General features: G+C 35.2%; 1 protein-coding gene across 7 annotated transcripts in view; it reads left to right on the top strand.

Moving 5' to 3' along the window:
- LOC126762274 (formin-like protein) overlaps window positions 1-14,996 on the top strand; it is an 89,546-nt gene that overhangs the window by 58,438 nt on the left and 16,112 nt on the right. The window lies entirely within an intron of this gene.

The raw sequence follows: 14,996 nt of genomic DNA, 5'->3' as shown, positions 1-14,996 counted from the left end.
TCTTGCAACACATGTCAGCTTGGTGTAGAAAGCTTCGACCATACTGTAAATTACTAAGAACGTAAACAACTCTAAATACATACTTACATACTTATGTCGATACCTAGGCATTTCGAGAATTGCTATGTATAAATTTTCTTACCCGCCATACTACCAACGGCTTTGAATGGTTCGACATTACTTATCTGTTAGTATTTGTAATTACAACGGTTTCTAAAAAACGCGGGAATATTAATATAGTATTCATTCACCACTTACTATGACCCTTATCTGCTGGCAAACAAATTTACACTGTGTTTTAAAATAGCTTTGCAGTGGTATGCGTAAACTATGAGTCTCACAAAAGCTTAATGAAAAATTAACAACACGGTTATGTAATATTCGATGTCTATTCGATATTATGGAGATTTGCAATGCAATTCTCTGATTTAATTTCAGGATTTTAATATAAAGAAACATCTTTATTCATTTAGCTGTATGAATATTGCTCCAGATTTTGGTTATATATCTTTTATACATATCTATATACATATGTATTTGTATGTTTCTACTTATGTCAGGACTTAATTCATTCTTGAAAAAATAAATGTGTTTGAGTTGAAGTTCTAAGTTTGATATTTGCAGTTCTCATATTCTCCAAAACGAAATACGTGCGTTTTCATATGAGTCTTTCTTCAAAAAGGATCCAAAAATACCATGTTGATTAATCACTTATTTCGCAATTTGCTATGCTAGTACTACCTTCTTTCGGCATTAAGTCATGTTTCTTTATTTAGCAGAAATGTTAAGCATATTGTTTTCTGTTTATCTATTCGTTATAATCAGGCGGTTGTGGAATCCAAGACAGAATTGCAAACCAATTATGATTTTCAATGGTGTCACAGAATCTGTTTGGGTTTTCGTCTTTTCGAACATACGCAAAACCAATATTCGAATCAGCTGTTTACTAATGTGACAAGACTTGCAAATGAATACTTCTTAACTAACATTTCAAGTCAGTGAGCGACTATTTTCTTGCTTTGTTGCTGATAGCAAAACCGATAAAATTGGTTTCCGTGAAGTTATTGCGTTTTAATTGTCAGTATGTTTGTGTTATCGGTGCGAAAATGAGCTTCGAACAAAGAGCCAACTTAAATTTTGTTTTAAAATTGGTAAAACTTTTGCCGAAACGTTTCAATTGATGAAACAAGTTTATGGCGATGATTGCCTATTCCGTAGCAGAGTGCACGAGTGGTTTCAACATTTTCAAAGTGGTCGTGAGGACATAAATGACGAAATGAATGACATGTGAACTCATCAAAAATCAAGCGAAATCATCATTGAAATTCATGGAAATGGAATTGAACATTTCTAAAGCATCGATTTATGGCATTTTAACCGAACATTTGGGCTTACGAAAGGTGTGTGCATGGTTTGTTCCGCACAAATTGACTGACGACCAAAAGTCTTTCAGATTCCAACATTTGAAGGGCGATCATTTGACCATAAATCACATTTTAACCATTAACCACTCCCTGTATTCACCTCATATGGCACCGTGCGACTTCTTCCTTTTCGGAAAAATGCATTTGCCCATGAAAGGAAAGCGTTATGCAGACGTAGAGGCCATTCAAAGGCTTGCACCGACATACTGGCGGCCATACCGGCCAACGAGCTAAAACCCTTGTTCGACATCTTTTGGACCGTGCAAAAAGCTGTATTGAAGCAGAAGGAGACTATTTTTAATAAAATAAATCGATTTTGCCGAAAAAACCATTTGTTCTGTTTTTTTAAAGTCCTGTTTACTTTGAACGCACTTTGTATTTGTAAAATTTCTTGAGAATAGGTTCTCAAGTATGTCTCCGTAACCGATGATTTTAGCATAATTTTCGGCAACGGGTAGTAAAATGTAGTAATAAAACTAAGTGGGTCCAAATTTGATTGTAACACATTCACTAGTCTTATTTGAATAGCGTCATTGATTTTGGATTTATGTATATATTATAGAAATATATAGAATTTAAAATTGTTATATATGGAAACTAGAAGAGGGCGTATTCCGATGTTCACACTGTTGGAAGAGATCACGGGGGTCAGATCAGGAGAATACTTTGGATGCGGAGGCAATTCAAAGACCAATGCATGGATATTTGCCATAGTTTTCATTGACTTGTGGCATGGTGCATTGTCTTAGTGAAACAACACATTTTTTTTCAAATGCGACCTCTTTCGTCGATTGCGCCCTTCGAACATTCCAATAACAACATCAATATACTACTGTGCCCAAAAAATAAGGTGATATTGTATTTATTTTGAAAATTCTTTATTTATTCTTCCAAATCAATTTCATCCCCTCCCGATGCAATGCGCTTTTGCCAACGGATTTTCCAATCTTCGAAACACTGGTTGTAGTCACTTTCCGGGATGGCCTTCAGTTCCGTCTTCGCTGCGGCTTGAATCTCCTCTATCGTATAAAAACAGTGTCCCCGGAGCGGTCTTTTGAGCTTGGTGAACAGCCAGAAGTCGCACGGCGCCAGATCAGGAGAATACGGTGGTTGCGGAACGATATGCGTTGAGTTTTTGGCGAAATAATCACGAATTACGAGGGCAGTATGGGATGGTGCATTATCGTGGTGTAACAACCAAGAATTGTCTTTCCACAATTCCGGCCTTTTTAGGCGGATAGCGTTACGCAAACGACGCATAACGTTCAAATAATATTTCTTGTTGACTGTTTGACCGGTTGGAAGAAATTCATAATGCACAACACCACGATAATCGAAGAAAACAGTCAACATGACCTTGATTTTTGAGTGACTTTGGCGCGATTTTTTTGGTCTCGGCTCTCTTTTGGCACGATATTCGCTCGATTGATCGGTTGTTTCGGGGTCGTAAGCATAGATCCAAGTCTCATCGCCAGTTATAATGCGTTTCATGACACCCTTGTAGTCGGAAAGCATCGTTTCACACACTTCAACACGACGCCTTTTTTCCAAAAATTCAATGTTTTGGGTACCAGTCGAGATTTGACGCGCTTGAGGTCCAAAACATCCTTCAAAATGGTATTGGCTGAGTCTTTCGATATGCCAACTTGATCAACAAGGTCTCTAATTGTTAATCAACGGTTTTTCAACACCAAATCTTTGATTTGTTGAACGTGAGCTTCGTCGGTATAGGTTGATGGTCGCCCTGGACGCTCTTCGTCTTCAACACGTTCACGGCCGGCTTGGAACTCACTATACCACTTATAAAAATTTTTTTTGACATAGCCTCATCACCAAAGGCTTTCTGCACCATCCTCAACGTATCCGCAGCAGAAAATTGATTCCGTAAACAAAATTTACTGCAAATTCTTTGCTCAACAAATTTCGACATCGTAAAAAACGAAAAACTCACTTTTAGCAGCTCACAAAACGACACGTATGTATCTCAAACACTAATGAATATTTTGACATGAAATTTGACATAAATGTGACTGACAGTACTACCAACCTAAAAAAAAATAATTCTCCAAATCCTTCGACGCGCGCAGTTTAATTTCAAATGTCACCTTATTTTTTGGGCACAGTCGCTGTTGATGGCGCCTTTTTTTCAAGATAGTCAATAAAAATTATGCCATGCGCATCCTGTAATTCAGACGCCATAACCTTGCCAGCCGATTGTTGGAGCGGGTTCATCGTGTGAAATCTTTTCGGTTGACTGTCGATTGTCACATATCGACGTAAAAACACAGATTTATTACGTTTGAATATATCCAGACACTGCTCCAAATAACAATACTTATGTCAATCATCTTTTTTTTTGGTCAAAAGTGATCTCGATGATGGTTTCGTCCACCTCCAACCACCTCGTCCACCAAACAACCTCTTTTGGGCGTCCACTGCGTTCACCGTCTTCGATGCTCAATTCACCACGTCAAAACTTAGCATACTAGTCCTTGATGGTTGATTTTTCTGGGGCAGTGTCTGGAAACTCGTCGTCAAACCAAGCTTTTGCTTCAACTGTATTTTTTTCCCCTTCAAAAAGGAATATTTTAACAACACGCGGAATTCCATTTTAACCATTTTTTCAAAATAACAAAAGTTGCTTCACTGAAAATGATATAATTCACAAACTAATGATCCGACACGACGTTTGAAGGTTAGTGCTAACTAAAAATTTTATGGATTTAAATCTAGTAGCGCCGCCTATGTGTCAATTTATCTGCTACATTAAACTTTAGAGAATAGCTACGCTCCTGAACAGGGTATATTAAGTTTGTCACGAAGTTTGTAACACCCAGAAGGAAGCGTCGGATAAATGATCAGTATGTTGAGCTGAGTCGATTTAGCCATGTCCGTCCGTCAGTCTTTCTGTATATATACGAACTAGTCCCTGAGTTTTTAAGATATCGTTTTGAAATTCTGCTAACGTCATTTTCTCTTCAAGAAGCTGCTCATTTGTCGGAACTGCCGATATCGGACCACTATAGCATATAGCTGTTATACAAACCGAACGATAGGAATCTAGGGCTTGTATGGAAAACTTTCGCATTTGATGTGGTATCTCCACAAAATTTGATATGGATTACTGCTTAAGGTAATAACATAATCTCCGAAAAAATTGTTCAGATCGGATTACTATAGCATATAGCTTCCATACACCTGGACACATAGTTACTAAAAGAAATACACCTGTGAATGGTATATTAGCTTCGGTGCAGCCGAAGTTAACGTTTTTTCTTGTTTTTCAATAAGACCGACTTGTAGGCGTCCATTTAGTTTGATTCAGCCCGTCTACAATATGACCTTCTTACAGAATACGTGTTTGGCGTTTCACCGAAATTTCTTAATTTTTACTCAAGTTACAACTTGCATGGGCGGACGAACAGAAAGTCACCCGGAATTCAACTCGTTTCGTCATCTTCATCATTTAAATGTATATATAATCCTTTATCTGTCGGTTAGTTTTAGATGATACATACAACTGTTAGGTGAATATAAGAATAAGGTATAATGGTTACTCTATATCTATCACGATTGCCTTTAGGCCTTACATACAACCGATAGGCGAACAAGATTAGTATACTCTAGCAAAAGGTTGCAAGAGTATAAAATCATGGGGAAAAAGCAAAGTAAGTTCTAACAGAATTTTCTATTAATCATGTTAAATATATTTATATTTTCCACAGTTTTTAACGGGTTACTTTGCCTTGAGATTTTTATTAAGTCGTTTGCTTTAATATACTTGTATTTTTTGTGCTTCCTCTTTTGAACATAACCAAATTTTTTTTACCACTGTAAAAATATAATAATATCGCACCGCAAAATTCAAGGCCAGTGGAACACACGATAACATATATTTCCTTTCAAACGCAAACCGCAAAATACAGAATAAATGTTATGAGTAATTGCCTACACAGCGAATTTTAAAATTATCATCAAATATAGTTAAAAGCAACAATAGTAGGATGACATATTCCTGAGAAATTTTATCCATATAATTAACACTGAGTATAGAATTCACATCATGCCCCGAAAGTGTTCTAACCACTCCGGCAGTTTTGTTATGTGTGTGGAGATTTAACTTATAAATCTCAACGCCGTGGTTTCGCGTTGTTAATTGAACAGTGCTATTTAGACTAGATTTTGGATTTCGTGTGAGGAATAAAGATAAATCCTGGGTTCCACATAAATGTTGTGTAAAGTGTGTGAGATGCTATTGAATATGCTAAACAAAAACCCACACATATACCAAAAATTTGGACCGAAACCATAAACGGTTGTTTGTATCACCTATAACTAATAGAAATGATCAGGATGACGAGACGAGTTCGAAGTCTGTATGTGCAAGCTGTAACTTGAGTAAAAACTAAGATATCTTGATGAAACTTGATATTCATGTTCCTTGGCACCATAAAAAGTTTGGTATTGCAGATAGGCGTGCCACACCCACCAATGTCCATTAATCTAAAATTGCAGAATACATCTATAAATTGCCTTAACTAAGCAGAAAATAAGGATATAAAACTTAGTCTAATGATACTGTACAAAACTACTAAAAGTGCGATAAATCAGTAACTAAATGCGCCAGAGACGTAACTAAATGCCGCCGGAATGGTATGACAAGGGTTTATAGGGGCCGGTGTATAAATTGGGCAATGGGCGTAGCACCGCCCACTTTTTGGTGAAATACCATATCTCGGGACCCGACAAAACGATTTCGACAAAATGCTGTGAAAATGAACGAAATCGGACAGCTACCACGCCTACTTCCCATATAGCACAATTTTAAATTCCACTTGATTCGTTCAGTTTCCAGTACACCAAATCAAGAAGCAATTAATATAACGGGATACAATTTTGCAGGAACAATGTATTTAGTGTGTGCCACCTTATGACCAAAAATTGTTTAAATCCAACAAAAACTGCTCAAGTCCCTAGGTATCGATACCTATAGTTGAGTTTTGTAAAAAATTTCGGTCAATGTGTGATATACATATGTATGTATATAACTGAAATTAAGGTATATTCCTTCTCTGACAATGATATGTCTGTATGTCAAAAATTCGTTGAATTAGACCAATACTTCCCTTAGCCACCATACAAGGTGCGTTCCAAAGTAAACAGGACTTTTTGAATCTAGCGCTCCCTGGTGGCGCCATCTATATGTCGACTGGTGCGTTAGAATCTGCTATCTTTATCGATTGTCCAGTAAGATTTCATGACATTTCATTGATTGGAAGTGAAGTTATTGCGTTTTAAGTGTCAGTATGTTTGTGTTATCGGTGCGAAAATGAGCTCCGAACAAAGAGCCAACATTAAATTTTGTTTTAAAATTGGTAAGACTTTTACCGAAACGTTTCAATTGATGAAACAAGTTTATGGCGATGATTGCCTATTCCTTAGCAGAGTGCACGAGTGGTTTCAACGTTTCCAAAGTGGTCGTGAGGACATAAATGACGATTAACATGTGGGCCAATCAAAATCCGTGATCACCGGAAATTCATGAAACTGTGCGTGAATTCATCAAAAATCAGCCGAAATCATCATTGAAATTCATGGAAATGGAATTGAACATCTCCAAAACATCGATTTATCGCATTTGATGCGCCGTATTTGACGTGTTCGGTCCGAATATCGCGAAGAAGAAAGTTGGCGTTTATTGCACGATATTGCGCCGTCTCATCGATCGACGCTTGTGACCGATTATTTGACCAAAAAACACATTTAACCAATAATCACTCCCCGTATTCACCTGATATGGCACCGTGCGACTTCTTATTTTTTGGGAAAAAGCATTTGCCCATGAAAGGAAAGCGTGATGCAGACGTAGAGGCCATTGAAAAGGCTTGCACCGGCATACTGGCGGCCATACCGGCCAACGAACTAAAACGCTCGTTCGACATGCTTTTGGACCGTGCAAAAAGCTGTATTGAAGCAGAAGGAGAATATTTTGAATAAAATAAATTGATTTTGCCGAAAAAACCATTTGTTCTGTTTTTTTTATGTCCTTTTTACTTTGGAACGCTCCTTGTATACCTAATATAAAGATTTTCGAACTTTCGGTTATTTTGTACCGCATATATCAGCCAATATGTGAGTTATCTTAACGAAAATGAGAGAACATATTTTACTCAGAAGAGTGTGTCTTTGTGCCTAAAATAAATAAAATTGAGCGAAAACTTGACTTACCCTCATATAAGTAACATCAAGATTTTCGAGTATCCGGCTGACTTTACTCCATATGATTAGTTATGTGGCATGTTAGTAGTATGCGTTATTGAGAAAAATAGATAAAATGTGGTCGATACTACCCCAGCTACACAAATAATGGTTTTCGTTTTTCTAACAAACCTTATGTGTATGTCAGTATAGGAGTTATATATAGTATATGTTTATAAAATGGCTGGATTTCGATTCTCAGGTTGACGTTTTACACCACAAAAGTATTTTCCTGGCTTTGATTCTTGTAAGTTGCAAGAGTGGAAAATGTACGGTTGCACCCGAACTTAACTCTTCCTTACTTGTTTGTTTTACATTTCCATAATACTTCTAATTTCTTGAAGACTGTGGTAGCAAATGTGTCGGGAGACCACCATTTTATGTGTATTAAAAATATCGTTTCTCATTAAACATCTTTAAACATTTTCAAATCTTTTTGTAGAGAAATGTTGTAGTTTTTTTAATAATTTGCATTGTCTATTCGTGTGTAACGCTGTGTTTTAATAATTTGATACGTGGTAAATAATTTTTCAGATTATGTACAGGTAAAATTGTAATAATCAATCCGTAAAACTCAACCAACGTACAAAATTAATTTCACGATCAGGTTGGTTTAATTCTACTGAATAAAATGCCTTAAAATTCTAATGAATCCCATTGTTTTTCATTTGTTCTCATATATATATTATATTATATTAATATATACATATGTATATTGTTTAATTTTACGATTTATGTACAAAATTTGAATAGTGCTCCCAAATAATTTTAGGAGTGTTTTCCAAAAATGTAAACTCTAAGAGTTTTTGTCTGCGATTTCAAGTACACTGGCATCCTGATATAGTATCAAACGCAGATGTACTTAGAACTAAAATTCCTTTGTAATAGGAGTATTGAGTTTAATATTTATACATTCTTTAACCCTAATAATAATACAATTGTATTTCGTACTATCCGCACCAAAGCTAAATTTGAAACTCTGCTTTTCCAACTGGAAGCAAATTTACTAAATCATACATTTTTGACTCATACATTTGTGTGTGAATAATTTAAATAAATGATTGCCTTCGGTGCAGCGTTAATTTACGACCGCGTGCATCAGTCTCATCACTAGCAGGCTTTTAATTCGTAATGACCTTCTACGGCTGGAAATGCTGTAAGCGATGATGCTGTGCTATCAAACGAATCTTAACAAATAAGCACAGACTCACTCATATGTACATACTTATAAACATACATATGTGGAAAATCATTAAGTATTTATTATGCATAGCGTAGAGATGGAGGAGTGCAAACCCAAAATTCTTTATATGACTACGAAATGATCTGGCACGACAAAAGTCATTCATGCATTGCTCCGCATATGTGCATAAGTAATTGTGTACATATAAACATGTATTTGTGCCCATACTCATGTGTTGTTTTTATAGTTGTCGATCGTCTCCAAAATGCATGTCTTTTGTTATTTTGCTTTACATAGCATTCTTTTCCATTTGTCGTCAAACTTCAGTGGCCGAAAATTTGATTACGCCAAAACCGGTTAAATGAGTATTTCCACTGATTTTCGATAGATTACCCACATCAGTGCAACACCAATCCTCCTAGTTTGCCGTTAGTTTCCATTTTAGGTGTGTAATGAATCATTTAATTAGTGAATGCTTAAAGCCTATAAATAAGACTTCAATCAAACCATGTCCAAAACGACATCGAAATATTTTTGCGGTAAGTTTGATAGTCATTGTAGAGCTTTTCGATTAGCAATGAAATTTTACTGAATCTTTATGAAATTGATTTACTTTATTCTTAATAGTGAACAAATAACCTTTGTATTGATTTTAAACAATTACCGAAACAACTTCGAATATAAGTTTCAAATATCTCAATCATTTCTTCCTAAATTGAAAATCGTCGATCATATACTAATAGTTTGTTCTAGAAGTGAGGGAGCAAAAACGTTATAGCCTGATCAATTCGGTGTTCCGATTTGCTAAAAACTCTTTTGCAGTCCCTACCATGATGCGAATATTTCAAAAGTTTTGAAAAATAATCCCACGAAATTGTTTACTGCAACATGTAATGTTTTATTTAATTTTTCTGAAAGGAAGTTTCGAGCAAAATCTATGTAAACACCAAAATTAAGAATTTTGAACTAGAGTCTTACAATTTTTTTCTCATAGTAGTATGTAGCAAGTTTCATGGAAATGACACAATTTTTACTCAAGTAATCGATTGCATGAACAAACGGGTGGATAGACAGTTGCTGACTATATCCAAATACTGCAAAGCACTGATTATTTAGGTAATCGCCAATGTTCATACCCGAAGTCCTTATAATATTGGTAGGGGCTCACAAAAATCATATGGATTTAATATTAGTAGTGTAATCTACGTTTCAGAAACACAAACATCAAAGCGATCGCCAACCGAGGGAATGTGCATTGCAAATATTTACTTTTGCATATAGTAAGTATATACAAAAATACGTATGTACATACATATGTACAAATTGTAAAACTGCAATAACGCGATCTGGCAAGCTGTTCAGAGCTTTTGATTGCGATTGTATTCTACACCTACAGGTGAGAACAAAGTCGCAGAGGTAGGCAACAAGGCAAACAGGACAAACGAGTTTACCTTATCATAACATCAACAAATTGTTGGCAATACAAAAAAGCACATGGATATTGTACGGTCATATGTATGTACATAAAAAGCGCCTAAATGCGTTTTGTTATTTATCATTACAATTTTATTAATACTACATCCAAAAAGTTACATTTTGACAGACATAAGACAGTCAAAAGTTATATGTATGTACATTAGAGTGGTTCTCAATATTTAGTGAACGATTTCATTTATTCACTCGCACTCCTTTAATCAGTGGCCTCAATGTAAGATTTTAGAACATAATTTTTAAAGAATATTTTCGGCAGCCGCATCAAATTTTTAGGTTATCCATACAGCTAGCCAGTGGTCCGATATCGGCGGTTTCGACAAGGAAGCAGCTTCTTGGGGAGAAGTTCAGAATTTCATATGGATATTTGAAAAACTGAGAGAACATGGCTAAATCAACTCAGTTCGTCACGCCGATCATTTATATAAGTACACATTTATAGGGTATCTGACGTTTTCTTCTAGGTGTTACAAATTTCGTGATATACTTAATACATAGGTATAACCTATACCTCAGGGTATAAAAAAAAACAAAAGATCGCTCTAAATTTTAAACATTCAATTATTTCAAGATTATGAAACCCCACAATGAAAATAAAACCGTTGAACAAACAAAAGTAGAATATTTATAAGCTTATAAAATTCATCATCACAATAACAACACCTCAAATAGATAAATTAAAAAGATGAAAATTAAATTACTTGTCAGATCATGACTGAATAACATCAGGAGTCAAGAAGCAAGGTGCACAGTGCAGGTTATAAGCAACCTTAAGTGGGTTAAATAATAACTGGCGCAAACAGAAGAACAAATTTAAGGTTAAGTGACAGGGTCATGCACAAGACTATTTTTTTGCTCTTATTCATATATAAACTAAGGGCAAAATTCAGATATTCGTATGTACATATGTAAATTAGTATGTATATCTGTATGCTTATAGTCTAGCTGTGAAATATTTTCGTTTCGCCATATTCCGTTTTTAAGTTATCAAACATTTATTATTTCTTATTTGTTTGAGGTGAAAGTAAATTTATAAGAATTTATTTTTAAAATTATTATTTTTATTGCTAGTATATTATTTTTCGCTTAAAACTGAGGTGCTCCTTTATGATTTGATGTTTTTGAACAAATGGAAGTCCATAAAAGTTGCATTTTTGCTGTTTGTCATTTGAGAAATACGTCCGATGGGTTACATTGCCCACCTGACTTGATCGGGACTTGAAAACTCCATCTTCTGGGACTAGTCACTCTCTTGGTTCGTTAAACCTCAAGTTTGTTAAACTATTTCTTGGTGAAGAATACTAATTGTAGTGGTCTTATAATATACAGAGTGCGCCATAATTAATATTAGTATAAAAGCATAAAAACATTTAATAATATTGTCAGCACCTCAAATCTAAGCAATTCATTAATAATCATATCGAAAAAACGGCGCTAATCACACAGAACAGAGCGAGAACTTACAAGATATCGTCCGTCAGTAAAATCACTGCGAATTTCAAAGTATGATTAAAATTTGTTTTCAGTGTAGGTGCAATTAACACATATGCGACTGCCGAGCGACCGTCCCCGTCTTTCAGAATAGCGTCAGACAGACCCTCGAGCGGCTAACTACTACTACTACTTATATATCTGATTCCTAAAGCAAAGTTTTCTGACCAATGAGAACTATTTCTCGCCTTAACAAGTAAAATGTCCTATTTGGAGAAAGAAAAAGCAATTTCAGAGCCATGAATTTGAAAAGCAGAGTGCTTGTTACACCTAATAAAAATCCCTTACCTATTTCCATCCTAGCAACCAACTTTTAGGTAGTCACGTGGGTTTTCCTAATTAAGGTAATATGGGCTCGACTATTTCCTTACGAACGACGAAGGACTTATATGGAATTTTGTCTATAAATATTAATAGACCTTATTATGCGTAGTTGTAAGTAAATTATATCATTTTAGTTTACTATTATACTTAATAGTATTTAAAATAACCAAAACCTTACGAAATATGTAGGGCTGTTTCTTAGTTATTTTGATTTGCTAAAACCGAAAATGATGGTAAAAATTTTCTAACTCGTAGGATTTTTCGCGCTATAGTCTAGGGGTGTGAGGTCAAACCACGACCATTTACTAAAATGACAAAAACAGCGGTTGGAGATGGAAAATGTTTAAACTCAGGGCACCTCAAATACGCCACAGACCGCTTACCACATTAGTCGCAAATTTTTCCTTCAGATTTGTTGAGCATTGTTATTAATTATTATGCCATCAAAACTTCAACGCAATAAAACGTAGCCGAAAAGTAAAAAACTAATGACTTAACGCTTATTACGAAAGTGGAAACAAAACGTAATAGCGATACATGAAATGCAACAATCAAAAACAACAGATATTCGGTAATAATTGGCAGCAGCAAAATCACAAACCGTTGAGTTGTTGTAATGAACTCAACGATTGTTAGACAAGAAACAAACTTGCGCCGAAAAACAAGCACCAACCAAAATATTAACTTCAACTCAACCAGCAACACCAATGGCGAAAAGAGATGTATGGCAATGCGGTAATTTGTAATAGTATCAGGCCAATGACAACAACAAACAAGAAAAAACGTTAACTTCGGTTGCACCGAAGCTGCAATACCCTTCACATATACATATGTAATAGGTTGTCAAAAAAGATATTTTCGCTGGTTGGCGCTGAAAGCGCGTAGTTCTAGTTTTTCATCGCATCGGGTCATGCTATACCTTTTTGGAAAGCTCATTTCACGCGCTAACACGTGTTTGATTGATTGTCGTTTCTTTTAAGTCGTTCATGAAAATACGGCATATATTACGGTACTACTACGATAAAGGCAAAAATGCATCTCAAGCCGCCAATAAAATTTGTGCACTTTCCACCGCACAACGATGGTTTCAACGTTTTCGTTCTGGTGTAGAGGTGGTCGAAGATGCGCCATGCTCCGGAAGGCCTGTCGTCGAAAATTGCGATAAAATCGCTGAATTGGTCGAAAGAGACCGGCATAGTAGCAGCCGTAGCATCGGTCAAGAGCTGGGCATGAGTCATCAAAAATTCATTTCAATTTCAATAAATAAAAAAATCAATAAAAATACCGCAAGACTTTTTTGACAACCCATTACAAACGATTCCTTATAATATCTTGATTTCGATCGTTCACTTTGTATGGTAGCTTCATATACATATACTACATTGGTCTGATATCGACGGGGAGAAATTGATGCATAAAAAATTACAGATCGATATCTCAAAAACTGAAGATCTAATATACTCTGTTAAGGGTGTAAAAAGAAAAAAAAATGAAAATTAGTTCATGCCGACTATTATTGAAAGCAACGTAAACTCATGCGCCGTGTCGCTTAGCCGGTAATACCATAAAAACAATTACAACATTAACGTCGGCAATAAATAGGGTGAACATATTATGAATCATACGGAAACAGTAATTGAACCAAAAATCAAATATTCAAATCGAATTTAAGTAACACAAACAGCGACAACGACGACAAAACTACAATACACATAGCTGCCGTCAATTGACTCTTCCGCAAATATATGTACAACTAAATTTGAAAACGTAACCGGCCAGGGTTTAGCATCCAATGGAAATCGGTGTGCTAGCTTATATATAGAAACACCTTCAAGTCGAAGAAGGGTTACTTAATAAGGAAAAAAGATATTTTATAAAGATCTTTATTTGATTTTGATCGGTCAATTTAAGTAGCAGCTATATGCTATTGTAGTCCGATGCCGGCGTTATTGGCACATTGAACATGGCTAAAGCGACTCAGCTTCTCATTATGATATTTTATATATATTTTTTCTTTATAGGGTTCTTTGTAGGGTTTAAGACTTTCGGATCGTGGCAAACTTAATATACTCTGTTCAGGGTACGATTGTAATGATGAACGATAGTTGATCAAAGTTGTTTATTCATTTAGAAAATTTCGAAATATTTCCTTATATAAAAATATTTGTAAGTATGTACAATCATTTCCTATGTATCCATTTGGTCATCATTGTGATAAATTTATGATGAAACGTGTTTTCATAGACTTTATTGGATTTACTGAGCGTAAGCAATAAACCATTGGAACAAAACATGTGCCATTGTTCATTAAAGTAACCAACCGCACAACACATTTTATAACATAAATACATATACATTTCTATATTATATATATACATTTGTAAATAAATGCTTGAATATTTCCACAAAAGTTCATAAAACAGATCTCGACGGGAACTTAATGTGCTATTTTCTTATCTTTATCAATTTCCATTTTAAAGTAGAACTTTAAATGCGAAAAGAGTTTATTGCACTCACTGCTCTGATAGGCGACTCTTTGTCGCTGCACAATGGACCATATCTTTCAATATGCTAAGATGGTGTTTTTCACTCACTTCGCGCACTTTGCTTTGTGTTTGTGTGGGTGTACAGCAGTACAATTATTGCCTTTCTGCATATCCGTCGGATAAAAGTTGTATGCATGTTTGTGCGTATATAGATAGATATAGATACAATTGTTTGTACATATATTTAATATAAACTTATTTGAAATAGACATGAGAAATTCTAACATAAGGATTTATTTCCAATGAAATTATTTATAAATTTTTTATTATTTTATGATT

The sequence above is a fragment of the Bactrocera neohumeralis genome, chromosome 6 (assembly GCF_024586455.1).
Source record: "Bactrocera neohumeralis isolate Rockhampton chromosome 6, APGP_CSIRO_Bneo_wtdbg2-racon-allhic-juicebox.fasta_v2, whole genome shotgun sequence".
In the NCBI taxonomy this organism is placed as follows: Eukaryota; Metazoa; Arthropoda; class Insecta; order Diptera; family Tephritidae; genus Bactrocera; species Bactrocera neohumeralis.
Note: the sequence above shows the minus strand (reverse complement) of the source record. Positions and strands in the feature narration are given on the sequence as shown.